A 13,172-nucleotide genomic window follows, 5' to 3' on the forward strand; every position below is an offset into this window, starting at 1 on the left:
CGAAGTCCAGGTTACAACCTGTATGACTGGGGAAATTTTCCCAGTGCCTTATGCGCTGACCCTGCAGGGTACCAGCTCCTCAGCACTCCCTGCTGACTGCTCCACATGACCCACTGTCTTCTTAGATTATCAAAGCAGTTGAAAATGACTTGGTTAGCAAGTCATCTACAAGTTAGCATTCCTATTTGCTTCTTATACTGTTTGTTCACTTGTTTTTTGTTCTCCTGAGGACACAAAAGTCCATTTTGATTCTGTTTTGCCTCCAAAATATGCAAAAGGCTTCTGCACATATGCTGCATTTAAGCCTGCTACCAGTACCTGCTACTAACCTGAAGGTAGATCCCATGCTTCTACCAGCTACAGTTTCCAAACATTCCAGTTCAGGGAGATGCAGAGCGTTAGTGGGAGCCGAAAGAAGCTGGTCCTCCAGACACATCCCAGTGTGCAGCACTGGAGACAGGTTATGTAGACACTGATGGCTGGAGGATACAGGCATCTTTGAGTTTGAGGACCTCATTTGGTGTGTCTTTATGTAAACCCATGTCCCATCTGGGGACCAGGACAGCACTTTTCTCAGGTTGGTCAGATTTGGCAGGAGTTACTGAGTTTCTTGGCCATCCATACAGCATAGGGGTTCCTTGGGCTATTAACAAATTATCTCAACATATCACAGAACAAGGGTACCGGTCTCTCTGCCTTCCCTGATCTGACCCAGACCCACTCTGCACTGCTCTTCAAAGACATGGTGAGCTGGAGGACAGGATGGCACAATTTCTCCTCCCTTGTATGGGCTATGGGTGTTGATTCAAGATTGGTTTGTATTTTAGGTTCATCCTCCTTCAACGCAGTATTTAATTTGTGCATAACTTTAACATGTTTTGGAATCTCATTAAATAAAAGCTTCAAGAAAAAATACCCTAAACACCCTATTAAAAAATCTGCCATAGGATTTTTCTTCAGATTATTGCCAGAAAGACAAACCGAGGAATTCATGCAGCTCTGAAACAGAATTTATGAAACTTAATAAACACTTGAAATTGAGATGTTAATACCCATATTTGTAAGTTACAGTTTGGTGCCTAAGACTAAAAAAAATGTGATTACCATGGTTATTATTACTTTTTACTGTTAGCAAAGAGCTTGTTAAAGTTAAGGCAAGTAGTAAACCAGAATCTCATTACAACATGTATTGCATATATACTCAGACTTCATACTTAGATTTTAATTTTCTTAACCAGATATCCCAGGATGCAGGAATCTTCCAGCCAACTTCAGCTGTGAGGAGGACAACTTCTACATAGAAAAAGGATTCAGATTCTCCTTTTTTTGTTGCCTCCTGACATTTCTTCCTCTGACCTGCTTTGAAAACTTGATTCCACGTATCTTCTTGCTGGTGGAGACATCTCTCGACAGCTCCCCAGCTGAAGGACTTCATGTTAGCCTCGGTCTGCTCTAAGAAGTGTCTGGCTGGCCCAACAGCAGGAGCATGTGGGAGTCAGTATTGCTTAAAGCAACATTGCTATGGACAACACAACTTGAAGCCTTAGGTGGAAAGAGGGACAGAGGGTGTGAGAGTAGACACTGCCGTTATTCAGCTAAGAAACCAACTCTGGCAAGAGTGATGGAAAGCGTGAAAAGCAAAAATTAAATAGAGTTACTTGCTTTCCTCATAACCAAATGACATTGGTCTGCAGAGTAAGAGAGCAGCACAGGGTGGAAGATACTTCTTCACCGTGTTGTCCTGAAGAAAGGAGCCATGAGTAAGTAACAGAGAGCAGAAATTTTTGACTGTTTCTTTGAACTGTCTTTGTCTTTGAGGTTTTGACACTTAAAATTACTACTTTGAACTTCCTCCCCCAGGACTTATAAATTGGCACCATATTTCAAGGAGCTCTGTTATACTGAGGGAAGAATACAGAAAAGTTAGAACATTGCTGGGTGAAGGGTAAAGCAGGAGGGACTGGTGTCTGCTTTTGTCAGGCATTCAAATAGTATGAGCTCAGGCTCCAAAACTACAAGACAAACTAAAAAAGGTGATTCCCCACCCCCACCTCACCATAAGTAACATATACAGCAACAGTAGTAACATTAACAGTCATATTAAGTCATATTCTGGGCTTCTTTTATTTCTTTGCTAGTTTCTAAGTCTTTAGGGTGCTCAGGATCATACTTTTAGCTATTCTCTACAATAACCTGAGTTAAAGCACAGTTGAAGAAATTAAAGCTTAGATTGTCTTCACAGTATTGTTTTATGTCTTAAAGAAACATATAAACTACTACAAGACATATTACTCACTTAGGAGATCTGGCAAGAGAATGCCTGCCATAAGGCCACCGTACTTGCTCAATGACATTTTTCAAAACCAATGCTGGGCCAAAACTCTGCTATTTTGGTGACAACTAAGCATTTTGCTAATGTATTTTAATTCTGCAAAGTGCTCCAGTCTGACTCCTGCAACTTCTGAATTACATATGTTTTAATTTTCTTTCTTTTTAATGAATTTGGCTTTAAATCTTCCTTTACTTAAAAATTTTGAATTACTAAAACCTAATTTGGTTTCATCTGAATACATTCTTTAGGAATCTGTCTGTGACAGCTGCGGCTGCTTTTGGGTAAATATTTAGCCATAGTGTTCTTGCATCCCAACCCTATACCAGAAATAAAAGCCAAGGGGGTGTAGGAGACTCCATTCCAATGTATGACTGGCCCATGACACAGACCTGGACTCTTTGGTAAACCCCAGATGAAAAGCAAGCATAGACCTCAGCAAAGAGAACAAAGGGAAGGTGCGAACAGAGGCAGTGTGATGGCATGTCCCTGTAAAATCGAACAGGTGGACGGAATGAGTCAGAATGAATTAGGTGGACAGAAAACACACTGAGGGAGCTGATGCTGGTGGCACATGCGAAGGAGCGCGAGGAACCTGAAATCGCATTTCTAATGTTTATTACAAATACAGCTCCAGCACTGTCAGGTAAGCAGGGGGGAGGGGGTGTGCACCCAGCAGGCGGTGCTGGCATGAGGGTGGCAGCACCCCTGTGCTTCTCCCCTTCCCTCCCACTGGGGCAGGCATGGGACCCCCACCTGCCTGGGCAGGGCATGGCATGCAAGTACTGCCGGTACTTCTGCTAACAGCTGCTGCAGTTATGAAAGTGGACAAAAGTGGAAGCTGAAGCTTCAGGGAAAAAAGCCAGTGTCAGCGACTGGTGGTGTGGCAAAGCTGGGGTGCCCACAGCCCCACGGGAGCTGCAGTAAGGTGGGATGGGAAGGACCGTGGCTCCAGTGCCAAGTGCCCTGTCATGGGGCTGGCCCTGCCCATGTTTGTCCCCTCACGCCATTTCTGTGAGTTTTGTGCTGCAGCCCTTGAACACGGACCCCAGAGTGGGCTGAGTCCTCACCCCTGCACTCAGGGAGAGGGACAGTCTGCCGGGAGAGGCAGGTCCTCCAGAGACAGGCTTTTAGAAGGCTGGCGTGTTTCCAAACCAAGGTTTGTGCTGGAGATGGAGGTGGAGTGGACTTGGGTGGATCAGGCTGCTGGAGGCAACCGTGAATACCAGCAAAGGTTCCCTTTCCTCCTCCTTGCACATCTCAGCATGTATCAGTCTTCCAGTGGCTTAATGAGCAGCATTAAAACCCCAGCAACAGCCATAGTGACTGCTAGCCACAGGGATAACAGAGTTTATTGTTTCTGAAAAAACATTTAGAACACTTAAGCGGATGAGGACTAGATAAACTAGATTTAGAAAGGTCACAAAAGAGAGTAATAATTTATTTACATTTTTTTACATTTATTTACATTTAAATATATTTTAAAATCTTCTTCCTGGTATGAAACCTACTTAGAAGTAGAGGAGCTGAGCAAGACACACAAGAAAACGAAATTGCAACTGAAAAAACCATATTTTAAACAGACATTATCAAAGGTAACAAAAAGGTACATAATTCATGTGATTTGGTTTGACAAAAATTTTGTGCACTGAGATGTTTATCTGTTCAAAATGAATTGCAACTACATTGTATCAATTAAATAGGACTAATGTTTGAGATATCATTAAATTGAGACACTTCATGCCAGAAAATCACAGGAAAATACATGTGATCAATCTGAAAGATTATCCTCTATTTTCAATATAAATGTAGGGGTGGGGAAATCTCTCTAACAGGCAAAAATATTTACAGGTTTTCTCCCCATTCATTACCCCTGATCAGTAAAGAGAAAAAGAAACATGCAGATGAGGCACTAATTGCAGAAGGCCGCATGCAAGTTGTGATGGGACCCCAGATGGCAGAGCTGGCATGCAGATTTGTTGTTGTCTTGTTGTTCTAGTGAGCATTTAAAAACCACCCAGAGATGGTTTCACGTTTTTCACATTTGGAAATGGAGAAACTCCATCAGATTTCAGATACTGCCCAGTGTAACAGAGGACCCATTCTGCAGGCTTGCTCTCAGCCCAGCCTACTGGCAAAAGGCTCTACGGTACCCTCGGTGTCCTTCAGAAAGTCTCTTTCTTTTAATCTCTGCTAAGGCCTGCTGCTGCCTGCCTTCACTGTCTCCATTCCTGCTGCAAAGCCCCCGTTGGCTGACTTGTTCCCATTCCTGCCACTCTTCCCTGCTCCTTGCGCTCCCTGTTCCTCTTCTGCCACGTGTAGCCACTCAGGCTGCTCTTCCCCACCAGCTCCCCAAAGCGAGGTGCCACAACCACCACCGCAAGGCAAACACGCCATGCTCTGCCCTGCTCCTGCCTGGACAGAGCACAAAGAATGCTCTTCAGCCACCCAAATAAAAGAGTTGGGCTACTGAGATAACACAGTCCTGCTGGCCACCTCCTTCACCCCAAGGGAAAGGTTCTTACTGACTTTGAATTTTTTGTTTAATTTTTAGACGGCTCCTTATCCATGCTGATCAAAGTAGACTAAAACACCAAACTGAGTATGATTGATCTTTCTTTCTCTACAGGATTAAATTGGTCTATGTCAGTAATGTGAAAAAAGAAAGGTGATATAGGACTGAAATCTAGAGCGTGGTGTCTGCTCAACAGAAAGCTTCAGGTGTGGCATCCAGCAGGTCTACATGGCACAGCAGAGGACTGACACATTATTATTATTATATCCTACACAGCAATTATTTTTGAGGGATTACTGCATCAGTGTAACATCTAAAGGGTAGCGGTATGGGGCTAACAATCCTTTCCAGGTCTCCTTTGCTTCACGCCGAGGCATATAAGCAAAAAGATCAAAGAAATACAGGGAATTTCACCACAGCAATATGTAGAAAATGTAAGAAAGAAGGTAATCTGATGCAGTGAGAATTTCATCCCAGCTGGAGAACTGAATGAAGGGTACCAACAAAAAAATTGCTCCCAGATATTCTGAGCTTTCAATGTAATGTGGAAACTGAATCCTCCAAGCCCCGCAATAGTCTCAGTTCACAGTCCAGTGAAGGTAAGAGATTCAGGCACCACCTCAAATGCTATAAAGCTGGAGTTATGAAAGCTGAATGCTAAATAGCATTATTAGCATAGAGTTCTGATTCACCTAATTTACTGTAATGGGAAGTAAACTTCAACAGACTCTGCGTCAGCACGACCATATCACCACAGTGGTTCATTCCTGTGTGCTGTGAACGTAACCAGAGGTTTTATAAGGCAGAACAGACCATCATGATGAAGTGGTCTGCCCTGCAACACAACACTGTCCAAAGAATACCATTCCCTCATCCCTGTATCAGTTTTTTTTGTGATGCCTGAGTTTATTACATTTGGTCTTTTGAAGACTTGAAGTGGAGGAGGAACTACTGCACCCCTGAAATTAACTGTCTGTATCATTCCAGTTATATGTGAAAATTTTTCTAAACCCAGCTTCCAGTGAGCAGACCTTGTCTTCTTCTGTTTACAAAAATGAATTATCTGAAATCCTTTCCCATGCAGAAAATTGTGGTCAACCACGGAATTACTGTTTTATCACATTTTTGTAAACTAGTAAACTTACAAGTAAACTAGATCCAGGGCTTTAAACTCACTTGTTAAGACATGTCTTCCCGACATCAGATTTTCCTTCAGCTTTTTTCTGAAGTGCTCAGAACCAGACACAATACTCTCATAAGAGCCTCACTAATGCCCGTGTGCAGGGATTTTATCATTACTGCAGTTCTCCACATTCTTGTGCTTATACATTCTGGATCAGAGTGGTTGTTTTAACTGCTGCATCTACTGCTATCACCTGCTGAATTACATGGCCACAGTCTCACCTAACTTCATTTTTGAGCTATTACTTCCCTGAGCTCAGACCTTTATCCAATAAAAAGATTGTCAGAGTGCAAACATTGACCAGATGATACACAAAAGCTGACTTCTGGGAATGTGAGGCTACCTTTGAAAGCACCTATTTTGGCCAGGTTCACTTGGGACTCTTAATTGTTTAATTTTATGGAGCTGTTATTTGCCTTGCTCACATGTCCTCCCTACAAGCTGCAGTCATCCTCCCAGCTTCTTGGTCTGGCTAGCTGGGCTGCCCAGCATGAGCTGAACAGGTGTTGTTACAGTTAAAATGAGGCAAGTTTCATTAAGAAATACATTACCCAAAGCGGTTTCAATGAACAAAGAAAGGGTCATTATTCTTTCCAATTTCAGCACTACTGTTTAAGAGAGATGTTACCTGTGTGGAAGAGGAGGTGGAAATCACAGTGCATGGGAAGAGGAGAAAGACAGCTTTTAGTGTCTGCAGGCATCACACGTGCAGGAGAAGGTGAACTGCAGTGGGAGGGTTCACCCATCTTATGCTGTCCTGAACGATCAGCATGGTACTCATGGAGAAGTTTGCCAAGATCTGTGCAATGCCAGCATCACATGAATGGGAGCCAGCATCCCAGAGAGAAGGAATACAAAAGGCCTGACTAGTGTTCAGGTCTCTGCACATAGGCACGGTGCAGAACATACTGCCCTGCAGTTATGCCTTCTTGTAATTTACGAGGTGACCACATCTACGGTAATACGGAGGTTTTCCCTTGCTGTGGGTGCAGCGTAGGCCAAGAAGGAGCTTTTTGTTTGCTGTTCACCTCACTGAACAACACAAGCTCCACCAGAAAGAGCTCTTTGCAGTCAGCAGGGGTGCGTGTGCTCCTGTAGGAGCTGGCCACCCACCGACCCTCAGAGGGGCCAGGGGTGTCTCCCTCCTGCCCAGTTCCAGCAGCAGGTCCCCTGCACACCATCAGCCAGTATTTTCTACCCATGAAGCTGATTTCTTTCCACTAAAATGCATACAGGAGTGTTAGGTATATGCTGGTACTTACTGTCTACCATCTGTATGGTTTAATAGCACATACTGAATGTCGAGGCTGTGGGGCTGGCACTGAGTTTTGTACATAAGACACAATTTTTATCTTAGCTTTCACTCTGTGGTGGGTTATATGCAAGGAGTGTTGCCTTAAAAGTCAAGGAAAATGCCAAAGCCAGGCCAGAAATTGATCTCAGTCATATGAACCTGTGCCAAGGCCTTGTATGAAAGTGAAGCAATGCTGGTGAAAAACAATAAACATGGATTGCTTACAGGTTATGTAGGCTGCCCAACCTTTCAGTGACCTTGGCCTGAGGTGGAGTTTGTAACAAAACTTAAAAACAGGCATACCTCCTCTGGTTTCACTTTTCAAGGCAAACACTGCAAACCCAGCCTCAGCACAGCCACGGGAGCCGTCAGTGTCAAGGTGTTTGTGTTCACAACCAGAATGTTCTGTAAACCTGCTCCAAATCACCTTGGCTTGGAAAAGAGGAAAAGATAAAAAGAAAAAAACAAGGAGGAAAACAAAAATCTGGATATCGAGCAGCCAAAGAGAAAAATCAAACTCAACAGACACCAGATGCTGAAGTACACATTTATTGCAAACTGAGGTTCAGCTAGGACAGTGATCGGTAAGATACCAAGTGGAAGCACAGCAGAAAACAAAAGGATGGCTCTGACCACAGATGGGGTCAGATGGGACCAGTGATACTTAGTGTCCACTATTTCTCCATGTGATCAATTAGAGAGGAAATTCATGAAATGCCTACTTCTTTTCTCAAGGAGACAACGGTGAAAACCAGGGGAGAGCTAATGGTCTGGGATCTCTGCTCTCCACTTGCCACAGCACAGCTGGACAGAGGAGCCGAGCTGGCACAGGGAGGGAAGCCATCCACATCTGGGCATAAAAGGAGAGGGCGTTCTGCCCCTGAGAGGAGTAGGAAAGGCCAGGGACTGAAGTGAGACACAGGGACACCAAGGCAATGGGCCCCCCCACCCAGCTAGCATTGCTGCCTGGCCCAGGGCTGGCCAGAAGGCATGTGCATCTGAGTCCCTCACAGCTTGCAACCTGCTCTAGTAAAGTTATTACTATGCTGTAAATGATACCCTACACTCACTGAAGTGAAACATCAGCATTCAAACATTCCCCATGTCATGACATATGCTGTCCCTTGTCCCCAGAAACCATGCCGTATGGCCAGACCTTCACTTCAGCAAACAGGTCATTAGCATTTGCATTTCCTTCCCTGAATGTTTCCATTCCCTGAATATGTAATTCTCCTTTGAGTCTCAGATCCAGTAGATTTTACTAAGCTTTCCCCAATAGACTCAGCCAGACTTGAAGGAAAGCCGGAAATTTTAATTGCTGGATGCTATAACCACTGAGAAAACTGTGAGCATATGGTGAGATCCTCTGCAGTCACAGATACACCATGTAGTGCTTCAAGATCATTATGTTAATGTGTACAGTGTAAAGTTATAATTCCCTATGCAAACTTCATCACACTGAAAACATCAGTGACAATTTTTAGTGCTTGCCAATGCTTCACTTACTTCCTTCTTTCCCCCAACACCTTTTTTGCACGCTAAAGCACTCAGCATTTGTGCAGGCTTATGTGAAGTGAACTTTGCAGGGATGAGGAAGTTGCATGTTGCATTGCAAATAGTACTGGAACTACATCTATGCACTTCCTACACTGTTATATTTACATTTCTCAGCTTTCTTATTATTGTAGAGAAAAAAATTGCAAAGTGGAATCTTCCAGTTTAGCTCCCACTCTAAAAAAAGATTTTCAAAGTAATAAAGAAGAAGAGAGGGGAAAAAATAATTTCAGTGGGATTTCTGCTTCGCAGTCACTGGAGAGCTTCTGAAAATCTCATGATAAACCTTTTAATCCCTAATATTTGTCTTGATTTTCACAGCTGCTCAACACCCTACATTGATCTGTTAGAAGTTGGTCATTACCTTTGAATGTTTGACTATATATTTGAGTAACTAAAAATGGATTTCTGCACCTGAATTTGAGGATGTATTTTGGAAAGAACTGTTCATAGTTTCTTCTGCAGAATAGTATTTACAAAGCTGTGCTCCAGAAAATGTTCCTTCCATTTTATAGCCCCTTTGCCTAACTATGGGGCAACATGAGGCAGTTTTATTGGTTACTTTGGATTGTCATTCAGCAGCTATGGGAAAGTGTGTGTATAATATTCTGGAGAAATTCCCAGAATTGGAGTCGTTTTATGAGAGTGACTCATTCAGAACTTTGACTATGTATGAGGAGAGCTGGTTTCCTTCTATGAAGAAGTCAGAAAAGGACTGGCAATATATAATGGTGTTCATGTGAAGTTCCAGCATTGCTAAGTACAGTTTTAAAGGCACGCTGATGTAGTCATCCCCTTCTCCCAGCGAAGGCTGGCTGCACAGGTTCCCTGTGCCTGTTGCAGTTACCTTCAACCCCACAGCAATGAGGATGTAGACACCATCACAAACATGCTTTGTAAAAGTGTATTGGAATCAAGCTATTTACAGCACACTGATTTGGGACTATTGATAACAAAACCCACAAAACCTTAATTTTAAAGATAAGTAAATATTACCATCATTTCACAGAGAGGAAACTCACTCTGCAACGTGAACTACAAATCCTGCCAACATCCTGATCCTTTAGCAGCCTTTTTTGTCCACTTGTCCACCAAATTCAAATACCTGAAAAGGATGAGAAATTTGGAAGAGGAAATTCGGAACACTGAACGTTGTTAGTTAGGAAAGCAGACTGGAAAAAGCATCAACGTTTTAACAGAACCTCATGGTCTGGAGCACTTTGTACTTCTGCTTTACTGGAGAGTTAACAAAAGCAACCTTGTTAGCAGTAATTAATAGCTGAAGGCACTAAATGAATAAATATGCATTTCCAGTGAAGTCACAGTAGCTGTCCAACTGAGTTTGGGAAAGTCAGGATTTTAACCAGCCACAGTGTTACATCATGAACCATGATTTTGTACTTAGAAAGTAATAACAATAACAAACTCTCACTTCTGCTCCTTTCTGAAACCACAGAAAGGCTGTACCAAAAAAAGTGAATTCTGAATCTTGAGAATTTTTGATTTCCACTCTTTATGTCAGCTTCACTTTATTTTCTCTAAAATTGCTCACTCATGTAAAACCACGATGTGACCGCTGGTTTTAACTAAGTAGCTGAACAGAGCAGCAAGGGATGCAGGATGGAAAATGCACCATGAATCAGAACAGGACATGGGCACGTCCTGCCTCTGCTACTGGTATGCAGCTTTGGGTCCTGTATAGGTATGCTGAATCCGTCCCAGGCACCTTTGCTATCTAACAGTGGTTTATGCTGTCACAGAAGCGGTATTGTAACAAACACATGCTGAATCTTGAAGTTTCCTGACAATTAACTTGTGCACATACAAACGAGAAAATGGTGTTCAGATAAGAAGCTATAAAAAAAAAAGTTTTCCTGTTTATGCAGTGGAGCCAATACTTATAGCTTGAAAAAGTTTATTATAGTCCTGAATACTATTAAAATATTCTTAATAATATAAAAATTACCAACACTTGACATGCATTGACACCCCAAATTTTCTTTTCCAATGTAAGAATACACAGCTGATGAAACAGAGGGTTCAACAACAGCTAGCAACAGAGAAGATACCAGCATGGGGGACTGTGGGGAGTTAAACCACTGTAATTGGTTTGAACTCATTGTTCAGTTAGGCTAGAAAGCCTCAGAACAGAGGTTTTGGAAAGAGCAGCAGATTTGATAACTGATTTATTGTTGGTGATCAAGGTCCCTAAATGCTACTTCCTATGTTCAGGGGTGGTGCAACACTGAAGTGAGCGTGGGGTTTGCTGCACAAGTGGGATTTTGTCATAGACATCTGTGAGGCAAAGACACTTCTCAGCAGCTGTTCCATTTAGCTTTCTACCTCTTTTCATATATTATGCACAAATAGTTGTTAAGAGTAATATTAATTTTATATAATCATTCAAAAATTGCTTTGTAGTTTAGTTGCTACAAACACCTGCACTTGGATGTGAAGGGGACAATTATTACTAATGTATGAACACTAAAATATCCTTGCAAATTGCTAAAAATGCATAGGACTGACATGTACAAACTGAAAATTCTTAATCCAAAACCTAAATGAAGTTTATGAATCACAAGTACATTGCCACATTTTTGGATCAGTTTCTGAATGCCTGGCAAAGATGAGAGGAGCTATTTTTATTATTATTATTTGAAAATAATAATTTCAATAACTACATATCGTGATGGATTTGGCAGCTGCGCTAATGCTGTTTATCATGCAATTTAGTCTGAAAGCCTTTCATTTGCTGTAAACCCACAAAAATCTAGTGCCTTCAAATCATCTGCAAGGATTTACTACATCTGAAAAGACGGTCTATGGCACTTACTTTAGATGACAGCTCCAGCTGATTACCTTAATTAAAACTCAGCTCTTATAGTGGGTTTGTCATCTTCAGAGAGATACAGAAATTACTGTTACCATGTTTTGTTCCATGTCTTCTTTTGAACTCATTATTTAATAGACTGTTTAGTTGTGTAAAAACAAAGGTACTTCTGAAAAGACATTGACCAATGTAGATTTTTTATTTACCCTAAAGATGTACAAGTGGTTCATTTAGGTGTGGGTGCGACGTGACACTTTTGCCTGTGGTTTATGTGCTGGAACTGTTTTATCTAATGAGCCACCAGCATGCAGGCAACCTGCTGCTTGTTGTACGTGTTGGGAATGAATGATTGTGGTCTGCACGTTTCTCATAGATCAGCACTCTACAGTTACTTAAATTGCATAAGAGAAATCTCTGTCTTTTGAAGAAGTTTCACTTCACACAGGTGAAAACGGAAAAACCTAATGCTTAGCAAGATGCAAACCCCTTCCCTTCCCTTCCCTCATAGTGTGAAAGGAACCATTATGATCTTGGGAGGTTAATCCTACACAGCTTGGATGCCAGCCAGCCTGGGTTTAGCATCAGGGCAGGACAGTCTTTTACCATTTTTTATTTAGCCATATAGACATAGCCTGGGCATCTTTCTACTGCCCAAGAGTAGGTCTCAGTGTCTGCTAAATATCAAGTAACATCCTTAACCATCTCCTTCCTTCTGTCTTTCTGCCACTCTCCCCTTTCCCTTCCACCTCCTTTCTCTGGGATCTACCAGCTTCTGCTTCTGTCCTTCCTCTCCTTTCTCTCAGTGATGCTGCCCCCCCACCCACCCCCAGGAGCACTACTCATTAGTGTTGTCAAAAATGCTAGCTAAACCATAAAACAACTGAACAGCACAGCTGAAGAGTAAAAAAATCAGAGCTTCATACTTCATAGTGCCACCACTACTTTTGAAATAACCTTTTTAACAGAAGTTTAATAGACCTAACTTCATGCCCATTGTAGTCCTCCAGAGTCAGTTACAGACCATCTGAAGAGACAGATACTTGCCCTTTCTGACTTCATGAAGGCACGAACCTATGCAGAAAAAAGTTCCTGATTAATGCTATTGACTCTGCATCTGAAAACCACACAAGAGTATGTAAAAGAAGCTGAAGATGTCCTCCAGCACTGCAGCAGTCTGACAAAGGATGTCTTTGCCATCTTTTCAGGCAGTTAGAAAAAAGCTGACCTGATATGGAATTTCCTGAGGATATTTCAAATGTTTAAAAGCCAGGTTAAACTCAAATATGCAGATTACTATATCTGAGTCACTGCTGGTGCAGCAGTTACTGAGACATTCATTTCATTTGTTTTGGCTGTCTGAAAAGTTTCAACAGTCCTTCACTTTTAAATAAGCATGACGATCGATGTAATGCAAGGGCCTTTTAACCACAGTAACGTATGATGATCTAAATGAGGTCAGCTTGTATT

The sequence above is a fragment of the Falco rusticolus genome, chromosome Z (assembly GCF_015220075.1).
Source record: "Falco rusticolus isolate bFalRus1 chromosome Z, bFalRus1.pri, whole genome shotgun sequence".
In the NCBI taxonomy this organism is placed as follows: domain Eukaryota; kingdom Metazoa; phylum Chordata; class Aves; order Falconiformes; family Falconidae; genus Falco; species Falco rusticolus.